A 27137-nucleotide genomic window follows, 5' to 3' on the forward strand; every position below is an offset into this window, starting at 1 on the left:
AGAGAAAATGATTCATTCACTGATCTTTTTTATGCAACCAGTGTGTCTCTTTGGGGTTCAGATTATGAGCAAAATCACTTGCCTTAATGGGCTAAGGGTTGGCTTTGTGACTTTTATATATTTTTAGCAAACAGGAGCCATGCCAGTCAAGGCAACTAGTGTTTACTGACAGTAATTCTTTACTAACTTGGGGGCCTAAAATAATCAGGGCTAAAAGTTGGAAGAAAAGTCTCTTCAAAGAGGGGGAAAAGAAAGAGTCTAAGGAATTCACTCCTAAATATTACCAAGTGCATACATTATTAGATGCATACAATATTAGATGCTTAACGTCAGAGAAAGGACAATAATGGTAAGACAAAGGTTCTCATTTACAGCATCTTTTCCTAGGGACTATTGAAAATTAAATAAGGCTGGTTCCTAGCTGCTACTGCTATCAATTAGCCAGCAGCCACTTCCACAGCCATAATAACTGCCACATGCCCGCTGCGTATTACCTCTAGGCCTGCTAATTCCAAACACAGGAGGTCGAGACTGCAGACTGCACTCCACAGACCAGCACACAGCCAAATGCCCTGCTAGTCAGATTTTGTTTTACAAAATGAAATGATTCAGTACGTCAGAATATTTTAGATAATTTAGCCTAGTTCCGCTCCTTAAACATATGAACTAGATTATATACTTTGTAATAATTTAACCTTCACTTATCCAAACATTCTCTATGCTGTACAGCTCCCTGCACAACTCCGAGATTCTACTTTTGTTCCTTGCAGTTTCACAAAATTGAAACAATGATCTTTGGTCTAAGTTACAAGGATATGTTGCCAATAAGGTGGTTTGTGTCATGTTTAAAGGCTTTTTTTTTTTTTTTTAATGAAAAAAAAAATCAGTTCTATGAAACTGACACTTCACTTTGAAAGATGAAGGTATCAACACTGAAAAAGAAGAGAAACTGAAAGTTGCTCAGCTGTGTCTGACTCTGTGATCCCATGGACTGTAGTCCCTCAGGCTTCTCTGTCCATGGAATTCTTCAGGCAAGAATACTGGAGTGGGTAGCCATTCCCTTCTCCAGGGGATCTTCCTGATCCAGGAATCGAACCTGGGTCTCCCATATTGCAGGCAGATTCTTTACCATCTGAGCCACTGGCAAAAGCCCCTTGAAAAAGAAAATCCTATCACAAAGGGTCATCTTTTATACCTATGGAAGTAGCCCCCAGGCCCACTCCACGGCCTGCTCCTTACTCCAGCCCCTTCCATGTGGGGTTCCTCAAATCCTAGTATGGACAGAGGTACCCGTCATCAAGGCAAGAAATGCTTGGCAACAGTAAAGAGTTAAGACTCCTCCTGAACTCTGGAAGAAACCAGATTTCGTCAATGAGGTTTGGCAATGTGAGAAACCCTGTAACCAATTTCATTTCCTGATAAATGAATGGCCCACAGGGGAAAGTCGGCCAGTGAGTTTCAGAACTGTTGAGCGCTCAGACTTTACTGTGAGACTCCTTGAAGGAGCCAGCCTGTCTATTGCTTATCACTGCTGGGCCAGCCAGCCCCGCGCAAACAGGGCAGCTGCCAGACTCCATTCACAGCCCGCTCAAGAGTGATTAAGAGGGCTTCACAAACATGTGGTATCCCTTTAAGAAATGACACCCCCATGCTAGATCCCTTCCATTCTACTGGGCTTTTTAACTTGCATGGCTACAAACATATGCCTATTAAAATTATTTTAGAACAGCAGATTCAATGGTCTTCATCATTTAAACTTATTCCCCCCGATCCGACCAAAACCAATGAGTTTAGCTTTAGAACTGGGGAAACGCAATACCTAAAACCAACAAATACTCAGATAAATAAGAGAAAAATGCAGGAAGTCAATCTGAGGGGAGTTACATAGAAAGTACCTCAAAGTACGGAAACAACGTCACTGGAAAAGTAAATAGTGTAATTAATTGCGAGATCATTTACATTTTAAGCTTGAAAAGAAACAAATATCTATATGTTTAAGTAAATGAAAAGGCATTTCTCATAAATATAACCACAGATGCTGTATTTATGCTTAAAATGCAAAAAATAAATCTTAAAGAATATTTTTTACATTAATTCAGAATTGGTCAAAGCATATGCTTAAAAATATGTGTGCTGACTTCAAGTAAATTTTCATAAAAGGTTAGCTTGACAGATTTAACATCCAGGGAGGCCTGGCGTGCTGTGATTCATGGGGTCGCGGAGAGTCGGACACGACTGAGCAACTGAACTGAACTGAACTGAATTTAGGCTTGCTTAGAAAACACACACAATTACCCTAACATAAAATAGTCAAGTGAACACTTGATGGTGGGAGAAGGGAAACAGTTCTAAATAATGGCTTCAGGCCCTTAATTATAAAAAATAAAGAAAACAAAATCCGAAACTAGTGAGCTCGCAGGCTTGGACTAGCAGTAAGGAACCTGGACTTGATTAGCCTCAATCTCGCAAAAGCACGTCACAGCAGCAATGAGGAAATGGTCGAGGTTTACGGAGAGGGAGAATGCTAACTTCATCCACCAAGAATAACGCAGAAAACTCGGACAGAGGAAAAGCCAATGAGCCCTCTAGCTTCCTTGGGCATTCAATCTGTCTTTTTCTTTTCTTCATGGTTTTAGGACCACAAGATGTATTCTTTCTTGGACTCCACTCTTAAGATTCTTGGTGACACTGAGCTGAATTGTCACCAGGACCAGACGAGTGGAAGAAGTCTATGCATTCACTTGCAGGGAGTCGGTTTATTTTTACCAAAGGTTAAATCATTTGGTAAAAGAAAGGAAAGACTGAAGTGAAAGGAAGTTTCCTAGGTTCTTTTAAAACCATCTGAGTTGTGACTCTGATCAGTCACATGACAGTTTATAAGTCAAGGGCAAAAATAATTTCTCAATATTATGTTTATGAACCACTTCAAATGTCAATGATCTACATCTATAGTAACAGTACATGGTACTTTTAAACTGAGAAAACCAGCACAACTGAAAGGTTTAATTTAAAAATAGGGCTCATTACCTGTGGTAGGAGAATGAGCCTGGTTCCTAACATGAAAACTGAGTTATTTAAAGGATAATCATCAGTGCTCTGTGGACAGAGCTACAAATGACTACTGAGTTTAACGGCCAAAAAGCACATCTGAGCCCTTTAATTAATCTCAAGAACTGTTTCTTGTAAATATTCTGCAAAGCACTTGAGTTTCTTATACGGTAAGTTCCAAGAGAACTAAAACATTTTTCCATTTTCTTCTGAACATGGCTGCTTTCCATCAGTCTCAAGTTCAAGAGCTGGATGGCATGAGAGTCAGGGAGAGAGGAGCGGAAAGCTTGGACAGCGATAATGTCAAAACAGCCGTGGAAAAGGCCTGACGTGACTAGACTCACAGAGTCCTGATAAGAGAAGTTGTCGATGAGCTGGGGGGAGGCGGGCAGGGCAGGGTTTCTCCAGATGAGCATCAACTCAGAGCCCAGGAGGTCAGGGACCCAGCTTCAACGCTGCCTCCTTGCTGGAGAAGGACGGACAGCACGGCCTTTACAGCCAGACAATGGATGAGGACTGGTGACCCTGGGGATAAGGTCCTTATTCTGAGGAGAAGCCAGGGAAACTCCCTGTTTCAGGATGCTTTTCCTTCCTTCTAGGTTCTTTTCTGTCAACATGAGTCACCATACTTTCCTGTCTGAGAGCTGAGTGTGCAGCTCCTGAGGATGGAGGTCCTGCTGGCTGGGTGCAGGTCTGAATAGGGGTTGCTCCCCTATGCCCACTACTCCTCACACCTCTCCTTGAACGTCCCTCCAAGGATTGGGGTCACCAACAACAAACAGGACCAACACACAGCTGAGCAGATATAGGTACCAGGAGGCTCAGCGAAGGATGAACAGGGCGGCAATGACAGGATCAAGAGAAAAACACACATTTTGGGATCCTTCCTTGGGAAACTGGCAACAGCACGATGAGCTAAGCTATAGACTTGAAATTTTATCCACGTTTTGATGATGGGGGTAGTGGGTAAAGCTAGAAAATATCAGAATTTTTCCAATACCAAGAATTCAAAAGAATTCAAAACATTTTCTGCTCTGAGTCTTGGAAACAAGAAATGGTAGTTTAAGTTTTGAGGTAGGGAAGCAGAGGGATCAAAAGAATGTTTACTAGGAAAAAAAAAAGTTTTATGAAGTGCTCTTTCCAGTGGAAGACATAATTATTATTTTCTGCTGGGAAAGAGTCTGGCTAATTTACAGTAAGGATCTGATATAACATGGGAAGAGTTTAAACCCTATACACTTAAAAGCTTGCTCGCACGTATTTTCCTGTAGAGGCTGCGGTCATGTTTATCCTCCATTTAGACAGAGCAATGTCAGAAATGTGTTAGCAGGAGCACCCTGTTACTGCAGCAGAACAACATTCAAGGTAATTTTCAGAAAGCAAAGCAAGCAAGCAACCAAACCAACCCAGCCCACCCTTAACCTTACTACTCAAAGTAAGTAAATATTTTCATTTTGGGGAATAATCTTTCTGTTTGTGTATGTGGGCCTACATTCAGATGGGTGATACACACACACACACACACACACACACACACACACACAGTAAGTGTGTATGTATAAATATAAATACACACACACACACAGTAAGTGTGTATGTATAAATATAAATACGACCATAGTTGCAACCATATGAAAAGTATTATGATGTTTTGGGAGTCTGGGAGGCACATTAAGAAAAATTGCCAATGCCTGCCTACTTCTAGATGACCCTTTAAGCTATTTCATACTTGTCGTGTGCTCTCCATGCGACAGAGATTATGCCAGAAGTAAACCACTGAAAGATGTTTTGGTAAAACACACTATTGTAATTGTTCAAGTAATTCACAACTCCAATGTAAGAGCAAGTGCTATGTTGTCTAGGTTTTGAGACTGCAGCTGCACAAAAATTTTTCTGGAGTCATTTGACTCATATATGAAGATTTACATGAAAATGAAATGACAATGTAAAGTGCAGAATGTTCATTTCCTAAAGACACCTGGGAAGGAGTGAGTTGTTCACGTTGTTTTTAAAAACCCCTTGGGGTGGCGGAGTCTTCCCTGGTGGCCAAGTGGTTAAGAATTCGTCTGCCAACGCAGGGAATACAGGTTCAGTTCCTGGTCTGGGAAGATCTCATATGCTGTGGAGCAACAAAGCTCCTGTGCCACTGAGCCCATGTGCCTACACCACCATCCCTGCAGTATGAAAAGCCAAGGCAATGGGAAGCCTTTATAAGGTGAAAATGACCAAACTGATTGTTTCCTTCTTTTTTTGCCCGAGAGTAGCCCCCACTTGCCACAACTAGAGAAAGCCTGAACACAGCAACAAGCACTGTACAATTAAAAGTCACTAATTTCAATGTTCAATTTGATGAATTTTGCTGTTTGAATATAATCACGCAACCATCACCACCATCAAGATACAGAGGAGAGACCCCTCCTGGCCCTTTGTTCTTGATCCCAGCCCTGTCCCCCTTGGTCCAAGGCAGCCACGGATCTGTTTTTCAGTCACAATCTTGCCTTTTCTAGTGTTATATTGATTTCTAATTATCTAATTCAGCTTTAATGATTTAAAAATTATTGAGGCTTGTTCTGTGGCTCAGTATTCTGGTTTATCTTGGTAAATGTGCCATATGCATTCAAAATGATGAATTTTGCCATCACTGGCAAGGTGGTCTATGAATATCAATCAAGTCAAAGTGATGTCCTATGCCTTTGCTGATTTTTTTTTTTTTTGTCTAGTTGTTCGACCAGTTGCTGAGAGGAGGCTGTTAAAATCTTTAAAATAATGGTGGAATTGTCTATGTTTTTGCTTCATGATTTTGAAGCTCTGTCATTGGTGCATACACATTTACAATTATTATGTTGTCTTCTGTTGAACTGATATTTTGATGATTTTGAAGTATCCCCTTCATCTTAGGTTTTATTTTATAAAAGCTGATATTAGGGAGCTTCCCTGGTAGCTCAGATGGCAAAGGATTCGCCTGCAATACAGGAGACCCCAGTTCGATTCCTGGGTTGGGAAGTTTCCCTGGAGAAGGGATAGGCTACACACTCTAGTATTCTTGGGCTTCGCTGGTGGCTCAGATGGTAACGAATCCACTTGCAATGCGGGAGACCTGGGTTCGATCCCTGGGTTGGGAAGATCCCCTGGAGGAGGGCATGGCAACCAATTACAGTATTCTTGCCTGGACAATCTCCATGACAGAGGAGCCTGGAGGGCTACAGTCCATGGGGTCGCAAAGAGTTGGACATGACTGAGCAACTCAGCACAGCACAGCTGACGCTAAAATAGCCATTTTAATCTTCTTATACTTACTGTCTGTAAGGTACTTGATTTTCTTTCCATCATTTGCTTTCAACCCACCTATACTTTTACATTTAAAGTACATCCTTTGCAGACAGTGTATAGTTGGGTCTTATTTTATCCATTCTGATGATCCCTGCCTTTTAGTGAGTATTCAGTGCATTAACATTAAAGGTAATTATTGATACGTTTAGCTTGGTCTCTCATCTTATTTTTCAAAAAATATTTATTTTTGGCTATGCAGGATCTTTGTTGCTGTGTGCAGGCTTCCTCTAGTTGTGGCAAGCGGGGGCTACTCTCTAGTTGTGGTGTGTAAGCTTCTCATTGTGGGATCTTAGTTCTTGGACCAGAGATTAAACCTGTGTCCCTTGCATTGGCAGGAGTATTCTTAATCACTGGATCACCAGAGAAGTTTCTATCATCTTATTTTTTGCTTCTGTTTGAATCCTCTGTCTTGTTCCTTTTTTCCACCTTTCCTACCCGGGGAGAGGAGGGGGTAATTATTTGAATATTTTTAAAATTTCTATTTTAATTCTTCTGTTAGTTTTTTAGCTGGTGATTTTCATATGTTTTAAAATAGTGGCTATCCTAGGATTACAATGTATACCCTTAACTTTTCATAGTCAAATTACAGATAATAATCTACTACTTCAGGGAAAATACAGAATGTCATACAGGACCACCTCACACAGGATCATATTCATTGTCTCTTACCCTTTACGCCACAGATCTGTGTGTGTGTATATGTGTTTGTGTGGTACATCTACATACATTATAAATCCTTTATAACAGTGTGATAACTTTGGTTTTAAGATAACTAATGAGGACCTACTGCATAGCGCAGGGAACTCTACTCAGTACTCTGTAATGACCTTCATGGGAAAACAATCTAAAAGTGACTGGATATCTGTGTATGTATAACTGATTCACAATGCTGCAAATCAACTATACTGTAATACAATAAAAATAACTATATAGCTCATTTAAAAGTAAACAGAAAAAAACTAAGCAAAAAAGGGGGAGTGAAAGGAAGAAATAGATATGAATATTTTTCATTTATCTAGATATTTGCCATTTCTGGTAAACAGGCCTTCTTTCTGCATCTCAAAATCTGAGTTTCCATCTGATACCATTTTCATTCAGCTCAAAGGACTTTCTTAGCATTTTTTTATAATGCAAGTGTGCTGGCAACAAGGTCTCTTGGTTTTCATTTACCTGAAAATGTCTTATTTTGTTTTCATTCATGAAAGATTTTTTCACTGGATACAGAATTCTGGGTTGACTAATTGTTTTTCTTTTGCACTTTAAAGACTTTGTTCTATTCTCTTCAATACTCTAGAGTTTGTAATAAGAAGGGATGTTAATTGGATTGTTGTCCCCCAGTATGTACCATGTCATTTTTTCTCTTGGTCTTTATTATTGGCTTTCAACAGTTTTGACAATAACATGCCTTGATATGGGATTATTTATACTTATTCTGTTTGGTGTGAATATCTCATATCTTTAAACTACTGACTTTTTATTGTCATTATTTCTCAGCTGAGCCTTCTCATGTCTCCACTGAGATTTTCATGTGTTAAAAACACGTTTCATGCAATGAAAACATTGAGGAGAGTTACGGTAACTGCTTTTAAATCCTTGTCTGTTAGTTTCAACATCTGGTTCATTTTCAGGTTGATACCAATTGATTTTCTTTTTGCGCAGAGAACATGCTCCATTTTCTTGGTTCCCTGGATGTTGGGAAACTTTGGATTGCATCCTGAATAACATTAAGTTGTGGAGATTCTTGTCTGTGTTTGAACTGCAAACTCTATAAAATTCTCAGTAGCAGCACCAATCTCTGTTCAGATCTTCTGTTTTTAGCTAGGCTGCTTAAAGTCTGGTCTACAGATGTGTAGTTCAATGTTTAGTTCAAAGTGTAGGTAGGCAGACGTTAGGGATCCTCTTCTCTGATTCTTCCTCTTCTGGGATACCTCCACTGTTTTCAGAGTTCGTGGATTCTCAGCTTCTTTTTTTTGGTTCTTCAGGCCAGGAAGGCTACCTCTTTCCCCGTATGTCCCATCTCTGCTGTATATGCCTGGGATCGCAACTGGCCTTAGGCTAAAAGATCTCAGAGATGGGAAATGTGCTATTTTCTTTCCATCCTCCAAGTGCAAGCACTGTCTCTACCAGTTTCCTTGCATCTTTTGGTGGCAAGTCTGGTCTGAGTTCAGAATTTTGGTCACGGGCTGAGCTGCTCTGAGTCTGCTTCTCACATATGGTTCAGGCACCAGTCAGAGGTGTAGACAGATATAATCTGAGGGCTCTTCTCTGGTTCTTCCCCTTCTGGGATTCTGCTACTCTCTTTAGCACTCACACTTTGCCAGCCTCACTTTTGAGGTTCTCCAGGTCAGAAAAACTAAGAGTTTTTCCATGTGAGTCCCTCGCCACCACACAGTAAACTCCATGGACTGTGCTTAGTCCCAGGCTAAAGTCATCCACATGGCTTTACTTATATAGCTTTCTGTTTCCCTCTTCTAAATGAGCATGAACTCCCTGCCAGAGTCTCTTTGCCTCTATTCACTCTTCAGTACCTATAGGTAGTTGTGTTGTGTATTATTTGTCTGAGTTTTACAGTTATTTTGTGTTAACCGTCTGAGTTTTATAGTTGTTTTCTGCAATGGGCATTATCTAGTAGGGTATCAGTCTGATTCATGTCAATGTATGGCAAAACCACCACAATACTGTAAAGGAAACAGTGGAAACAGTGTCAGACTTTATTTTTTTGGGCTCCAAAATCGCTGCAGATGCTGACGGCAGCCAGGAAATTAAAAGACGCTTACTCCTTGGAAGGAAAGTTATGACCAACCTAGATAGCATATTAAAAAGCAGAGACATTACTTTGCCAACCAAGGTCCGTCTAGTCAAGGCAATGGTTTTTCCAGTGGTCATGTATGGATGTGAGAGTTGGACTGTGAAGAAAGCTGATCGCCGAAGAATTGATACTTTCGAACTGTGGTGCTGGAGAAGACTCTTGAGAGTCCCTTGGACTGCAAGAAGAGCCAACCAGTCCATTCTAGAGGAGATCAGTCCTGGGTGTTCATTGGAAGGACTGATGCTAAAGCTGAAACCCCAATACTTTGGCCACCTCATGCGACGAGTTGACTCACTAGAAAAGAGTCTGATGCTAGGAGGGATTGGGGGCAGGAGGAGATGGGGACGACAGAGAATGAGATGGCTGGATGGCATCACCGACTTGATGGACATGAGTTTGAGTGAACTCCGGGAGTTGGTGATGGACAGGGAGGCCTGGCGTACTGTGATTCATGGGGTCGCAAAGAGTCAGACACGACTGAGCGACTGAACTGAACTGAACTGAATTAGCCTCCAATTAAATAAATTTAAAATAGTATTCTTAAGCTAATTTTCAACCACGCTTAATGAACTAACAAATTAATTCAATAATATTTAATAAGCAGGTATTCTGTGCAAGGCAGTGTATTATGTTAAACACTATGGAGGGAATATAAATATAGAAAATACACCAAGGAGCTTAAAATCAAATGAGATTAACATATATACATACATACTTATATATAAGATAGCATGAGAACTTTTAGCAGCTTAAAATTGGAAATAATCTAAATGTTTACCATTAGTAAAATGCATAAATCATGGACTATTTACACAATGTGATACTAACACATCAGTGGAAAGGAATAAACTTTGTGTAACAACATAAACATCTCCCATAAACTACATTAAGTGAAAGAAGAAAGGTGTAAAAGAAAATAAACTGCATGATTCCTTTTACAAAAAGTTTGAAAACAGGAAACCATAATGTTTGGCACTATACAGATGGTAAAGTTATAAAGAAAAAGAAGATAATCATCTCCAAAGTCAAGACAGTGTGTTCACAGAGGGACAGGGTACATACACTGGGACTTCTGGGCTGTTGGCAATGTTCCATTTCTTATTCTGAGCAGTGATTACATGGACATTCACTGTCTCACAATTTTAAAAATTAAAAAAAAAAAAAAGGGGGGGGGTGCATTTATCAGTGGCCAGCACACTGACTTCATTCTAGGTGTGATTTACAACTACAGACAGGTTATTATTCTTGAGACTCAACATACTTCTGAAAATGGGTATGAAATATATTTCTTCCAATCTTACTGAGCAAAAGTTTGCTGGTTTAACTCAGCTGGTACCAGAGAAAAGCTGATAAGTGCTTTAAAAAAACTCTTTCCTATTTAAATGTAACAGAATCAGTTCCATTTGAAAGATCATGCGAGAAATCTTTCTGATGAGACAAGATCCTTCCTGGACACCACTAATTAGTCTATAACTCATCATTTTTTAATGCTGGACTTTTTGTATATTAGGTTTTCTTCAAAAGGGGCATATAGGTTTCTTCACAATCTAATAATTGGCACTATATTAGTCACAGATTAGGAAATCCCAACTATCTGTCCAAATTTCATATTTTAAGCTATGCTTGGGTTAAAGACTGTATCACTACTCCCAAGTTTCAAAATGGATTAGATTTCTAACAGTTGTGTTCAGTGTCCAAGGTATTTCCTACTGTCCTCAGAGCTCCTGGGCAAGAATTCTATATAGAACCTGGTGTGCTGAATTGACAAGCAAACAAAAACTGTTAATAAATTAATTGTCTCAGATTCACTGTTAAGTATCAGTTGTATTCACAGTCTTCACAGAACTGTGTTAGGGTGTTAGGACCTCAAATCTTCTAAAACCAACAAATGCTGTATAAAAAACTAACTGTATGGCCAGATACTTAGCAGTTACCTCAGTGTAATTAGTTATATGCCAATCACTGCCCCTTCCAACTTGCCCCAGAAATGAAAGCCACCATAATGAAAGCAGCTTTGTGCCTTCAAAGGACCATTTTGCTATGTGTAATGAATCATATTAGTGTTTAATAAGACAGTGGACTTTGGTCTCTTTACAGTCTTATATCACCTTAAAAATTTTCAAACTTTTGGGTTACATGCTCAATTTAAGAACAGCCCTTCAAAAATCATAAGAACCAAATACAATTATTTAGTTTTCTTATTCTTTTACTTAAAAAAACCTATGCAGAAAAGCTGTATTGAGAATACTAAAAAAAGAAACAGAACTCAGAAATTTATTATATATAATTTGTTAGTCACCCTTTTTATCAGAACTAATTCAGTCTTTACTTATCATCCATTAAAAATATATAGTTCTGTAACTATCTGGAAGCCATTATTTCTTGGCATATATTAGATTACAAAATATTCTGCAAGGATTGTAATAAATGACTTGAGCAGTAACTGTAGAGAAAATGAAACAACATCATTAATTTTCATATAGTCAACCTAATAGAAAAGTCAAGATTGGGACAGATAAAGAATGATAACTGGTTCTGTTTTTTAACCAACACAGTAGATTCTCTTTTTAGGAAATTTTAGTTTATGAATCATAAATTTTGGATTATACCAAAGAAAATAATTATATCAAAACTAATAGTAGAGATGTAAGGATAAAGTAACATTAATTTGATCCCTTTTTCAAAGGAAGGGGATCAACATTTTTCAGAGCTGCCCTTGCATAATGAACTTGTGTCTCTTTGTCACTGGAAAGAAACTATGATTTGCAGAACTGGGCAAAAATCTCTTTTCGTATAGAAAAATCAGATATCTATCATTTTTCAATTAAGACTTCTAGTTTTCATAACTATATGTAAGATGTAATGCTAATAAAGACCAAATTTTTATACTCTTTGAGATCATAAAGTAAAAAAATATAAATTAAGCTTAATTCTTATCCACTGAAAGGAAGACAAAATAGCCATAAACTGCTTACAAATCTATGATATGTTTAATTAAACAAAAATAATGTAGGACATTATAATATATATGAGTCAGTTTGTTTATCAAGAATACCTATCTTAAAAGTAAATATAACATGAGGAGAGTCGGACACGACTGAGTGACTGAACTGAACTGAACTGCATGTGTAGTACAATTTCATCTTTACATATGAGAAAACCTCAAGAGTGTTTTAGTACTCCTTGAAGTAGCTATGGGTATAACTATTCAAACATTCAAAAAGATTACAACACTGTATATAGATACTGTCAAAACCAAGAACTTAATAGGTGTATTATGAATGTTTTAGGTTAAACAAATTGATCTACTAGGCAAATGGCTTTGTGAGTTAGGAGGAGACAAATTTTTAAGATTTCAAAGAAGGAATAGCTTCTTTATGGCTCAAAGCTAAGATGGACTGAAACCATCTTGGACAAGCCATTCTCTTATCTCTAAATTCTCTTTTGCCTGTTTTCTCACTTGCAAAATGTAAATTTTCCTTATAGTTCAGATAGTTGTTGGGAAGACGAAATGAGAATACTTGTAAAAAAAGAAAAAATACCTACCAGAGGACTTGGCATAGAGCAAATGCTCAATATACGTAACTTGATAGTAAACAACAAAGAAAAAGGAGCTGAGTCAAAAGGAGGATACGTAAATCAGACTAAAGAGCAGTTGCACCATTTTAAAAGACCATAGCCTTTAATTTTTTTGCTACTGTTTAATTTACAAAATAATTGTGTTATTCTTATATCTGGGTTACATGTAAAAGAAATTTATTTAAAAGAAATCTTCTGTTTTAAGGTTCATGAAGTGAAAGTTCTCTGTCATTTGTAGGAAAGGAAGATAAAATCATTCCAATCCTATCAAGGCACTGGATTGGCCAGTTAATGCTGGCCATCATTTCTTTGGCTTTTATAAGGGCAAGGAACTGGAGAAAACTGGGCCATACAACAGTGGTTCTCCAATCTAGCAGATTATTGAGATTACTCAGAGAACTGTTTAAAAAGTCAGATTCTCAAGTTTATCATCAGACCACTGAATCAGAAACTGAGATGGGATCCAGAGACCTGTATCTGAAAACAATGCTCCAGGCAACAGTGTTCATTCTTTTGGAATCCTCACCTTGATGAAAGGAGATTCAGTGTAAGCAGATTTGTTCTTACTTTGGCTCAGATCATGAACTCCTTATTGCCAAATTCAGACTTGAAGAAAGTAGGGAAAACCACTAGACCATTCAGATATGACCTCAATCAAATCCCTTATGATTATACAGTGGAAGTGAGAAACAGATTTAAGGGACTAGATCTGATAGATACAGTGCCTGATGAACTCTGGACGGAGGTTCGTGACATAGTACAGGAGACAGGGACCAAGACCAACCCCATGGAAAAGAAATGCAAAAAAGCAAAATGGCTGTCTGAGGAGGCCTTACAAATAGCTGTGAAAAGAAGAGAAGTGAAAAGCAAAGGAGAAAAGGAAAGATATAAGCATCTGAATGCAGAGTTCCAAAGAATAGCAAGGAGAGATAAGAAAGCCTTCCTCAGCGATCAATGCAAAGAAATAGAGGAAAACAACAGAATGGGAAAAACAAGAGATCTTTTCAAGAAAATTAGAGATATCAAGGGAACATTTCATGCAAAGATGGGCTCGATAAAGGACAGAAATGGTATGGACCTAACAGAAGCAGAAGATATTAAGAAGAGGTGGCAAGAATACACAGAAGAACTGTACAAAAAAGATCTTCACGATGAAGATAATCACGATGGCGTGATCACTCACCTGGAACCAGACATCTTGGAATGCGAAGTCAAGTGGGCCTTAGAGAGCATCACGATGAACAAAGCTAGTGGAGGTGATGGAATTCCAATTGAGCTATTTCAAATCCTGAAAGATGATGCTGTGAAAGTGCTGCACTCAATATGCCAGCAAATTTGGAAAACTCAGCAATGGCCACAGGACTGGAAAAGGTCAGTCTTCATTCCAATCCAAAAGAAAGGCATTGCCAAAGAATGCTCAAACTACCGCACAATTGCACTCATCTCACACGCTAGTAAAGTCATGCTCAAAATTCTCCAAGCCAGGCTTCAGCAATATGTGAACCGTGAACTCCCAGAAGTTCAAGCAGGTTTTAGAAAAGGCAGACGTACCAGAGATCAAATTGCCAACATCCGCTGGATCATGGAGAAAGCAAGAGAGTTCCAGAAAAACATCTACTTCTGCTTCATTGACTATGCCAAAGTCTTTGACTGTGCGGATCACAATAAACTGTGGAAAATTCTGAAAGAGATGGGAATACCAGACCATCTGACCTGCCTCTTGAGAAACCTGTATGCAGGTCAGGAAGCAACAGTTAGAAATGGACATGGAACAGACTGGTTCCAAATAGGAAAAGGAGTACGTCAAGGTTGTATATTGTCACCCTGCTTATTTAATTTATATGCAGAGTACATCATGAGGAACGCTGGTCTGGAGGAAGTACAAGCTGGAATCAAGATTGCCGGGAGAAATATCAATAACCTCAGATATGCAGATGACACCACCCTTATGGCAGAAAGTGAAGAGGAACTAAAAAGCCTCTTGATGAAAGTGAAAGAGGAGAGTGAAAAGTTTGGCTTGAAGCTCAACATTCAGGAAACGAAGATCATGGCATCTGGTCCCATCACTTCATGGGAAATAGATGGGGAAACAGTGGAAACAGTGTCAGACTTTATTTTTTTGGGCTCCAAAATCACTGCAGATGCTGACTGCAGCCATGAAATTAAAAGACGCTTAATCCTTGGAAGGAAAGTTATGACCAACCTAGATAGCATATTAAAAAGCAGAGACATTACCTTGCCAACCAAGGTCCGTCTAGTCAAGGCTATGGTTTTTCCCGTGGTCATGTATGGATGTGAGAGTTGGACTGTGAAGAAAGCTGATCGCCAAAGAATTGATACTTTTGAACTGTGGTACTGGAGAAGACTCTTGAGAGTCCCTTGGACTGCCGGGAGATGCAACCAGTCCATTCTAGAGGAGATCAATCCTGGGTGTTCATTGGAAGGACTGATGCTAAAGCTGAAACTCCAATACTTTGGCCACCTCATGCGACGAGTTGACTCACTGGAAAAAGAGTCTGATGCTGGGAGGGATTGGGGGTGGGAGGAGAAGGGGACGACAGAGAATGAGATGGCTGGATGGCATCACTGACTCAATGGACATGAGTTTGAGTGAATTCCGGGAGTTGGTGATGGACAGGGAGGCCTGGCGTGCTGTGATTCATGGGGTCGCAAAGAGTCGGACATGACTGAGTGACTGAACTGAAGACTATACAGAAGAAATTTTAATATCAACATTTAAAAATTTCTACTGTGCTTCCTATAGTCCTTGGATCTTCTCTGGTGGCTCAGACAGTGAAGACTCTACCTGCAATGCAGGAGTCCCAGGTTCAATCCCTGGGTCTGGAAGATTCCCTGAATAAGGAAATGGCAATCCACTTCAGTATTCTTGACTGGGAAACCTCATGGACAGAGAAGCCTGGTGGACTACAGTCCATGGGGTCGCAAAAAGTCTGACACAACTGAGTGACTAACACTTTCTCACTTTCCTATAGTCCTTATCTTAAAAAACTTGCCCTGAGGGATTCAACTGAGGGTCTGACTGTCCTCGGTTAAGCTTTACCATTTGCTCCCTTCATAACATATAAGATTGGTGACTTGGAAAGCTAGAATGGCATTCTGCATGCGTGGTGAGAGGTGTGCACATGAGCATCTGGGATCACATCTTACACACGATACTCCTTGCATGGGAACTGAACGGTCCTAAAGCCAGCGACTGAGAGACTGAACTGAAAGCCAGCATTATTTCAGTAGTTTCTGAAACCATTTATGATCATGTTTACTGTTCTATGAGAGGCAGAAGTAACTCATAAACAGGACTCGATCTCTCTCTTTCCTGGACGAGAAACTCAAGGAGGGGGTTAAAATGGGAAGAAGAGCCACTCTGCTGGCCAACCTTCTGCAGAGATCATCTGGGGCTTGAAGGAAATGGCAGGAATGTAGCTTGTCTCCCCTTTGAAGGAGAGAAGGCCAGCACAGAGCTGTCCCTTTTACGCTTAATGCTTCTTAATCATCACCTACAAGTAAAACGTAACTAAGATAATATTTCAAAAAGAGAAAACAGTGAGGAAAAAAAAGGTCCAAAATGATTTAAAAAATACAGGAAACAAAAATGGCTTCAAATAAGCCTGATAGTTCCCACATGTTCTTCACCCTTCAAGAAAGACTCGGCAATAGAATAAGATCACCTAAGAAACTTTATTCTAATAACATAAATCTGAATATTTTACTCTGCTTGAACTATAATGAAATCACGGCAGGTCAGAGTCAAGAAGAGAACCCCTGAGAAACTGTTAAAAATTTAGCGAGGCCAATTTACATAGTGATTAACTTACTGATGAGGCGTACTAGAGTGGAGGTCTTCAGGCCAGTGTGCTGCGGATGTAAGAATGTACTGAAGGTGGCACGGCTATCGCAGTTTAAAAACGTAACTATTTCACAAAGTGACCAGGGCCTCCACTGTGAACTTACTAGCTTCTCTGTAATATTTTCATGAGAAAGCTGACCTTGCAAAAGTCTATAAAGAGCTGTTCTCCAAAAAACAATCTTCATTTGAACTAGCATCTGAGACCATCACTCAGTGGTCAATAGGAATAGTCCCCCTTCCTGTCTGTCTCTCTCTTCCATTCAGCAAATACTGATACTAAAGCTCCCACTATGAGCCAGATACAACTGCAGATACATCAGTGAACAAAACGTGCAGATCCATGCCTTCCTGGAGCTTATGTTATTTGAAAGAATAATAATAACATAGTATGAATAAGAAGTGATGAAACGTTAGTCGCTCAGTTGTGTCCGATTCATTGTGACCCTGTGGACTGTAGCCTGCTAGGTTCCTCTGTCCATGGGCTTCTCCAGGCAACAATACTGGAGTGGGCAGGCACTTCTTTCTCCAGGGGATCTTCCCAACCCAGGGACAGAACTCGCGTCTCCCGCATCACAGGCAGACTCTTTACTGTCTGAGCCACCACGGAAGCCCCCATATTGTTGTATGAAAGTGAAAGTCGCTCAGTCGTGTCCGACTCTTTGCGACCCCATGGACTAGTCCATGGAATTCTCCAGGTCAGAATACTGGCCTGTAGTGGGTAGCTGTTCCCTTCTCCAGGGGATCGTCCCAACCCAGGTCCCTTGCATTGCGGGCGGATTCTTTACCAGCTGAGCCACCAGGGAAGCCCATATCGTAGTAGGCTAGGTGATAAATGCTGTGGAAAAGGAAGACCTATGGTGGGATTAGGGGGACTGAGAGTGCTGAAATTTAAGCAGGCAGGTCAGAGCAGGCCTCCCTGAGAGAGAGGCTGCATTTGCTCATGGGAGTAAAGACCTGAAGGAGATGCAGGTGAGAGATGTGCAGGGACCTGGGGGAGAACAAGGCGGGCAAGAAGAAGCCCAAGCAGAGGCCCAAAGGGTGGAGAGTGTCAGCGTGTCTGGGGGATTATCTACTGCTCTGTGCTTCTTAAACTCAGGAGTTACGACAACATCAGGAGTTACTCAGAGGCCATGGCTGGGTCCTGGCCCCAGAGGAAAAGCCCGGCTGGTTGTATTCCCATGGGTGAAAACGTGAGAGAGCGGATGTGTAAGGACGCAGAAGAGTGTGTCTGTGGACACGATGAGTGTTGGTTCCTGTGGACCCAGAGGTGGGGCATCCAGGAGGAAGTGGGCACGCCACAGTGACACTCCGTATTCGGCCCTGGAGACAGAACTGACAGGGGAACAAGAGAGGCCTGGGGTGGGAACAGGGACAGACTCCTAATGGGAGGTGGGGGAAGATTTGAAGCCAGTCTCCCGCATTGCAGGCGGATTCTTTACCAGCTGAGCCACAAGGGAAGCCCAGTCAGTATTAAGATGCTCTGAAAAAACTAAAAATTTCAGCCAACTTTCTGTATGTCTTTCTTGCAACAATTAATAGTAGTGTAAGGATTCTAAGAGGTGGATATAAAACGAAGACTTTAAAATTCATTTAGCATGACACTGCCTGGCCACTCTTAATTTCTGTAATTTATCAGGTGTCTTAAGGGAATGAAATGAAAAGTTCACTTAGTGCCAGTAACTTCTCCTACTGCATAGTTTCCTATTTACCCTAAAAGAGGAGTTGTATTCTGGTTCATTCCCCCTGAAAAGCATGACCTAACTTTCAAACACTAGATATGGCAAAATTCTTAATCCTCAAATGACATGTGTAATTCACTAAACCGAAGCCAAGAGGGGACCAGGAAACGTTACATAATGAAGTACAAGGTGGTGTGGTGGTGGCTGAGAACCTGCACGGATCTGGATGAAGTTTTAACAAATTAATTTGAGTGGCTGCGCTGGGTCTTCGTTGCTGTGCACAGGCTTCTCTAGTTGCGCAGCACAGGCCCTAGGCGTGTGAGTTTCAATAGCTGCAGCACGCAGGCTCAGCAGTTGTGGCACATGAGCTTAGTTGCTCTACAGCACGTGGCATCTTCCCGGACCGTGGATCGAACTGGTATCCCCTGCACGGGCAGGTGGATTCTTATGCACTGTAAGGCCAGGGAAATCCCTGGATGAATTCTGACCGGTCATCATGACATCTCAAATGCTCACTAGTCAGTGAAATGGGAGCCAGCGGGCGGGCCCTGCTGTAGACGCAGACAGTGAGAAACTTTGAGCTGTGGCTTCTGACTGAGCTCCTGGAGGACACACTAGTTTTATTTATTTCCTTCCAAACTCAAAAGGAGAAATAAGCATCATAGGATTTCAGAGCCTGTTCTTTATGTCTCTGTTTATGCAGGAGGGTCCCAAAAAACTAATTACCTGGTATTGCCTTTCCCAGACTTCATGCAATACCCGTAAGAAGAGGATGTTTAGAATGATATTAATACTATTTACTCTGAACAGCCAAGTTGTTTAACTATATAGACAGATTTATCCAAAGAGTATATATTCCCACACAGGATATTATACAAATATTTTACAAGGCTATGTCAAATAACATTTGATTGAAAAATATTTTATTTGGTTGAAAGTCAATTACTATGCCATGGGCTTCCAGATCTTAATGTTTACTTGCCCAAAATTGGAAGAATAATTCTTCAACAAATTTGGCTTCAGTTCTGCAACGCAAGGAAAACTTCAAAAACTTTTGGCTCATCTTCTTCAGTTGACATTAGCTGGCTAATGTCTCATGAGTAAGAGGCACTGTGCTTCTCTTAACAACCCAAAAGGCGGTTCTAAATTTTCTAAATGTTTAATTTATATTTTAAGAAAGAACAAATCAGTAAGTACACACTGTTGCACACTTTCACAAAGAGCTCACTATAACAGCATTTCCAGTTTGAAATAACCTCTTTTACATCAATCTCATATACAAAGCTATTATTACATACCCAACAATTATTTTATCAGTATATATTAGTGAACCACCCAAAAGACTATAATATGCTGTCATGTGGCATAGTACAAATATTATTCAACACACAGCTTGAATTTTCAATCAACTTTAGATATAGCACAATCCTATGAATTAAACTCTAGAGGTTTTAAGTGATTCACTTTATTATAAACAACACAAAAAGATGATTAAAATAACTGAGATAAGGCTTGATTATAAACAGTCTTTTTTTCTGGAAACATCTGTGGTAATAATGTGCTATCATTTAAACCAACAGAGGGTGACTCACCATCTGTGAGTAAATGTAATTTTGGTTTCTTTTCTAGTACTGGGAATGGATTTCTCTCTCTTTTTTTAAGCTGCATCATCCATCTTCCATCTATCTGTCTCTCTTGCAACCACAGAGTGAGATGGTAAGCTGCTGTCAAGAATACAGTTTCTTGTTATGTTCCAGAATAAAATTAACTGTCCCACTTAAGGAATTTATCCATGACTTTGGCTTCAATGGGATCTTCCTCTAAATTAGAGTTAACTGGCCTGAGACCTTCCACAGATCAATAAATCTCTGTATTTATTCAGTCATAAATAAAAAAACCAAGAGTTATATTTCTCATTTATATTTTACTGTCTCAAATATAAAGGATATTTCCTTTCTAAATATATAATAAATGAACAACAAAGTAATATTCAAACATATAGCCTGTACAGTGTAATTCATTTTGCTTTAAGGTAAGTATTACAGTGAGGAGAAGGCAATGGCAAGCCACTCCAGTACTCTAGCCTAGAAAATCCCATGGATGGAGGAGCCTGGTAGGCTTCAGTCCAGGGGATCGCTATGAGTTGGACATGACTGAGCGACTTCACTTTCACTTTTCACTTTCACGCTCTGGAGAAGGAAATGGCAACCCACTCCAGTGTTCTTGCCTGGAGAATCCCAGGGACAGGGGAGCCTGGTGGGCTGCCATCTGTGGGGTCGCACAGAGTCAAACACGACTGAAGTGACTTAGCAGCAAGTATTACAGTGAACTATAAAATTAACTTTCAGTATCTGCGACGGCCCATGGAGGGGGTCTTGGGCCAAGGGTGTTCACTAAAGAAATTAGAAAATAAAATTTGCGATCTGAACAAGTAGAAAAAAATGGACCAAAAACAGAACTAGTGAGAGACAACCCAAAAGAGAGGAGCTGAGGTTTATCATAGGGGAGCTGCTAACTCACTTCAGTCGTGTCCGACTCTGTGCGATCCCATAGACAGCAGCCCATCAGGCTCCTCCATCCCTGGGATTCTCCAGGCAAGAATACTGGAGTGGGTTGCCATTTCCTTCTCCGATCATAGGGGAGGGACAGATACAAGAGTACCTGGGGATCACAGCAGAGTGAGGACATGCTACCTATCTGAAGAGAAAGGAGGTAGAAAAGGACAGGCGAGTGGAAGAGCACAGAAAGTTCTTAGAAGATGGTGGCTTAGCACCCAGGTCTTGCTTCCTAAATACCATTAAAAAAAAAAAAAAGGGAATCAGGGGTCATTGAAGAAGTGGTTGATTCCAGGGCTGGGGAGGATACAGGAGTTAATCTGGAGGAGCTCGTGCTGGCCAGAGCTAGAACAATTTGAGCATCAAAATAAATGACAGTATTGAGTTATAATCTATAGGATAAAATACAAAATTATCGTTAGGTAAACACCACAGTGATAATTGTGTAGGGACGCTCCACTGATGAATGATAAAATCAAGGCCAAAGTGTCTGGAGAAACAGGATGTTAGCAAAGTCTCATTCCTAAGATAGTAACTGAAAACAAAGGCAGAAACGGTGACTTCCCTGGAGCGATCTGGCAGGCATCACAGTGATTGACGGGCCGAGCGTGGCACCAAGAGTGGTGCGTTAGGCCAGTGCCGGGCGCCTCCTGGGATACCGAACAGAGAGGGCCAATGGCACTCTTGTGGCGTTTTTGCCAAATGCTTGTATAACTTCAATATAGTCATGAGGAAACATAAGAAACACCCAAGTTGAGCGACATCCTATAAAATAACTGACCAGCAAACATCCATAGCATCAAGGTCATGAACCATAAGGAAAGACTGAGGAACAATTTCAGGTTGGAGGAGACTAAGGAGATTTAAGAACCAAATACAATGTGGGTCTTGAAAAAATTCTGAAACAAAATAAGAACACTGGGAGAAAAACACAACTGGCATGATTCAAATGAGGTCTGTAATTTAGTGAACAGTACTGTACTTACGTTAATTTTCTGGTTTTGATAATTGTACTATAGTTGTATATAGTTATATGTGTTGTTAACATCAGAGGATCCTAGATGAAGGGTTTAAACGAACTGTCTCTATTACTTCTGCAACTTATCTGTAAATCTAAAATCATTTTAAAATAAAATGTAAAAGACAATCAAGGTGGCACTGATTTTAATATCTTCTCTTCTCAATACCCTATTACTATCTATTAATAAAACTGCTCCCTCCCCAATATTGTCTACAGTCCTCTGATTTTCTTATTTGTTGTTGTTTAGTTGCTAAGTCATGTCTGACTCTCTTTGTGACCTCATGAACTGCAGCCTGCCCACCAGGATCCTCTGTCCATGGGATTTCCCAGCCAAGAATACTAGAATGGGTTGCCATTTTCTTCTTCAGATCTTCCCGACCCAGGGACTCCTGCATTGGCAGAGGATTATTTAACACTGAGCCACCAGAGGAGCCCCCATTTTTCTTATTTACTACTACCTAAGATAGCAAACATTGGAAACAGTGGCAGACTTTATTCTTTGGGGCTCCAAAATCACTGCAGATGGTGACTGCAGCCATGAAATTAAAAGACACTTACTTCTTGGAAGGAAAGTTATGACCAACCTAGACAGCACATTAAAAAGCAGAGACATTACTTTGCCAACAAAGGTCTGTCTAGTCAAGGCTATGGTTTTTCCAGTGGTCATGTATGGATATGAGAGTTGGATCATAAAGAAAGCTGAGCGCCGAAGAAATGATGCTTTTGCACTGTGGTGTTGGAGAAGACTCCTGAGAGTCCCTTGGACTGCAAGGAGATCCAACCAGTCCATCCTAGGGGAGATCAGTCCTGGGTGTTCGTTGAAAGGACTGATGTTGAAGCTGAAATTCCAATACTTTGGCCACCTGATGAGAAGAGCCGACTCATTTGAAAAGACCCTGATGCTGGGAGATTGAAGGCTGGAGAAGGGGACGACAGAGGATGAGATGGTTGGATGGCACCGCTGACTCAATGAACATGAGTTTGAGTAAACTGTGGGAGTTGGTGATGGACAAGGAGGCCTGGGGTGCTGCAGTCCATGGGGTCGCAAAGAGTCTGACACGACTGAATGACTGAACAGAACTGAACTGAACTTACAAAGTAAGCTACAAGGATATACTGTACAACACAGGGAGTAGAGCCAATATTCCATAATAATTATAAATGGAATAAACTTAAAAAATGGTGAATCACTATATTGCACACCTGTAAATTACTTATCTTATTGTCTATCTCCTTCACACACACACAAAAAAAACACCTTTATGAGGCAGGGATTTTTGTCTATTTTGCCCACTGTTATATCCAGAGTTTAGAACAGTGCCTGACACATATAGGGAGAGACAATTACGTGAATTAAAATTGTGAAGAGGGTGGTAAATTAAAAATTAGAAAAGCAGGTCTGGAGATAGGAAATTTCACTCCAGAACTCTTGAATTCTATAACAAGTCCCCATCTCCTTTTTAGAATATATAAAATGAGCTTTTCATTTATCTAGTTACTATATTTACTAAGTAACTACTAGGTACCAGGCAATGAACTAGGTAGGCATCAAGAGGATGCAGGTGACTAAGACATGACCCCTACTTCTCCAGGAAGTTATAGGTGAGTGGGAGAGAGAAAATATTTAAATAACTGCATAAAGGTAGAACAGGAGAGGAGTTCCCAAAAATGTACATATAAAAAAATGCAGGAAGGAAGAAGGCACAGAGATAGTTCTGCTTGGCTGGAGCACCGGGTGGTGTTAAGTAGGGAGACAAAGGAGTGGAAAGGCAGGCTGGGCTAGATGGTGGATGGTCTAGAATTCCAGCCTAAGGATTCCAGACCTTATCAGGCCGCAATAGAGCCTGACTTCTACACAGCTGAAGGATGTCATCAGGGCACTGCCCTACAAAAATTCATGGAATTTTAGAAGACAGAATTCTAGACTCATAAGAATTACAAGAATTCTTATGCATAAGAATTGTTGGATCAGATGGTAAAGAATCTGTCTGCAGTGTCGGAGACCTAGGTTCAATCCCTGGGTTGGGAAGATCCCCTGGAGGAGGGCACAGCAACCCACTCCAGTATTCTTGCCTGGAGAATCCCCATGGACAGAGGACCCTGGCAGGCTACCATCCATGGGGTCGCAGAGTCGAACATGACTGAGTGACTAAGCACAGCACAAGAATTACATGAGGGACTTCCCTGGTGGTCCCGCGGCTAAGACTCTGTGCTCCCAATACAGGGGCCTGGGTTTGATTCTTGGTCAGGGAACTAGATCCCACATGCTGCCACTAAAGATCTTGCATGCCACAACTAAGACTTGGTTAAGCCAAATAAATAAGTATTTAAAAAAAAGAAAAAGAAAAAAAGGAACTGCCTGAAATTTTTGGGATCATCCCGTACAACTTTTTATCAACAAGAACCCTTTCCATCTTTCCCCTGTCTTATAGATTTGAGACCCTTTGTCATCTGGCTCAATTTTCACATTTACCATCCAGACTTTATTGTGAATACAACACTTCACTACTTCATGAAGCTCTATATGGAATACTAAAGAACCTGACCCATCAGAAAACATTTCTTTAGGTGGAACTAATACCTGTCTGTGTTCAGTCACTACCCATTCATTGTCCTGTGGTATAAAATCAAAAGCTTAATTCCTCTTTTAGAGTATAATCCTTAAAGTAGTTGAACACAGTTCTTATATTTTCCTTTTTTTTCCAAGTCACATATTCTCTGCTCCTAACCTCATGTGACTTAACAGGGTCTTTACTATAACTTCACCTGCTTGTGAACACAGTTTATTTTACTGATGAGATGCTCAGATGGAACCAAACAATCATAGTGTGGTATTACCAGCAAGGAAGAAGGTAAGGTACAGGACAGGGTGAATGAAACAGACTCTGGAAAAAGATTGCCTTGGTTTGAACCTCAGTTTTGCCTCTGGACAGTAACTTCTCTGAGGCTTAGCTGACTCGCCTAGAATCAGGACAACAGCACGAATTCATGGTGCTATAAAGTGCTTAGAAGAGTGTCTTATAGCACTATTAGTATTAAAGTGGAGCTTGAGTTCTCAAATTTTACACACAGACTCTATCTGCCAGCATTATGAGAAACTGTATCTGAGGCTTAAGATGAAAAAAGTCTGTCAGCTCTTGTACCACTGTTATACTCACCTTGGGCTTTGATTTTGTTTAAAAGATATATTCTTTTCCAGTTTAAGATTATTCTCAATGAAGGAGATAAACGAGCATTTGAAAATGGGAGAAACATCAATCAATTATGTAATTTTGTCCACTGTTCCTATGCTGAAGGCCCACAACTTATTCTGTTGCTTTCTCCTCTCAGAGGGTCAAAGTCCCCTTCCAATTTGAGTCTTCTGAAAACATTTATTTAAGCTCATGCCACTCCATTACATTTGTTCTCTATACATAACATTCTTTCCATCTTTTGCACACATCCTTTAAAAACTCCGTGCTAATCAAGAAGCTTCTCATTTTGCTTGTTTCTTCTGATGGTATGCCACACTGTTGGTGACTCAAGCACCTTACTTCCCCTTTCATGGTGAAAGCCTGGAAACCACAGCCCCCAGCATCTCCCCAGAAGGGCTTTGGGTTAGACTGTGGCGAGGAGACAAACTTGTATTTCAGAAGGTAGAAGAGACACAGAGGCCACTGGTGCTCTGGTAACAGCGGTGGGCAGGCTGTGGGCTTCAGCAGACGTTTTGCCAGTGGTTTCCAGCAATCTTCCTACAGAGCCCCACAAAGATGCTGCAGGCAGGCCAGACCATCGGTGACGACATTCTTGCCACTTCTGATTTCCTGAAAGCCAGCACTGGCTTTTGCTGAAGTTGGCTTCCCTAGTACTTTCAATGACTGCCAAATTTCCTATATTAAATTGCTTTCTGTTTGCAATCAGGGGTTTTACTTCTCTGACAGGTTAGGTAGGAAGAACAGAAGTTACTCTCTATAACTTAAGTATAAAGGATTTTGTAGGGAAAACAGATTTATGCAACTGTTGGAAAAGCAAGATCAGAGAAGCTGTGACAGAAGACTGTCTACAGCACTGGAGCGGGTGGTTCTCAAGAGCTCACAGCAAGCAGCTGTGGCAAACCTCAGTATCTGTGGGGAGCCATCGATGACCCTCACTGCCTACACAGCATGACGCCAAGCAGGAGCTGCCACTGGAGAATAATAGCTCCTTCTCATCTGCCTGATGAAGAGATGATGCGGAGGAAAATTGAAAGCAAAAGGAGAAGAGGGCAGCAGAGGATGAGATGGTTGGATGGCATCACTGATTCAATGGACATGAAGTTGGGCGAACTCTGGGAGATGGTGAAGGGAGGCCTGGCGTGATGCAGTCCGTGGGGTCGCAGAGAGCTGGACACAACTGAGCGACTGAACAACAACAACTCTTCTGCTTTCCGTTTGTGCAAGTGTGCCTCTCCTTGGCGACTTTAACTCAGAACTACAAGACGGGAGGATTCCGGAAAATGCACCCTGGTGCTTTTCTGTGATTCAGAGGGGACTGGAGAAGGCAGTGACTGCGAGGCAGAGTTGAAAACATACTTCAGTACAAATGCAGTTCTCATGTTCGTTTGCACAGGACAATCAGTGATTGGACAGTTAATATTTTATTTGTTTTCCCATCCCTCTTGTATTATATGTTTTCTTGTTATGAGCCATATTCAACTTTAAGCAATTTCTGTGCTTCTGGCATACAAATCTGACTTCTTCTTCCTTTGCTATAATGAACTGAAGTGTGAGCTCTTTGTCATTAAAAAAAAAAAGCCCCAGATTAATAATATAGCCTTATTGTTTCTTGCATCATCTGAGAGTAAAACTGTTATCGAAAATGTATGCAATTTCCTGCTTTGAGGAGAATAATAATGTTGGTATATACAGACAAAATGATACTCTTAGGGATGGAAAGTTTCTTAAAAGTCACGTAGTTGGATTTGCCAACCAATATTTGAGTTCGTGCAGTTGGAATGGCAGACAATTGCTCATGTACACCTTACTGTCCCTGCTGCCAATGGCAGGCTCTGGGAATGGATCTCAGCACTCTGCTGGACCTGCACGCAGCCTGAGACTCCTCCCCTCTCTGTGCTGGCCAGCTCGTGCCAACAGATAAAAGCCTCCCAGCATGGAACCTGTCTGCCTCCCTGTCAAGTGGCCATCATTCTCCAATGCTAACAACTCCTGTGAGAGTGACTGCATCACTGCCCAGAAGTTGCCTATTCCATCTCTAAGTCTAGTTGACTCTTGAA

At 40.7% G+C, this 27137-nt stretch overlaps 1 protein-coding gene across 4 annotated transcripts in view; it reads right to left on the reverse strand.

The window, feature by feature from the left end:
- The window catches only part of DYM (dymeclin), a 391190-nt gene that overhangs the window by 34736 nt on the left and 329317 nt on the right, over positions 1 to 27137 (reverse strand). The window lies entirely within an intron of this gene.

This window comes from Moschus berezovskii, chromosome 28, assembly GCF_049115385.1.
Source record: "Moschus berezovskii isolate FMDL1 chromosome 28, NW_MosBer_1.0, whole genome shotgun sequence".
Lineage (NCBI taxonomy): Eukaryota > Metazoa > Chordata > Mammalia > Artiodactyla > Moschidae > Moschus > Moschus berezovskii.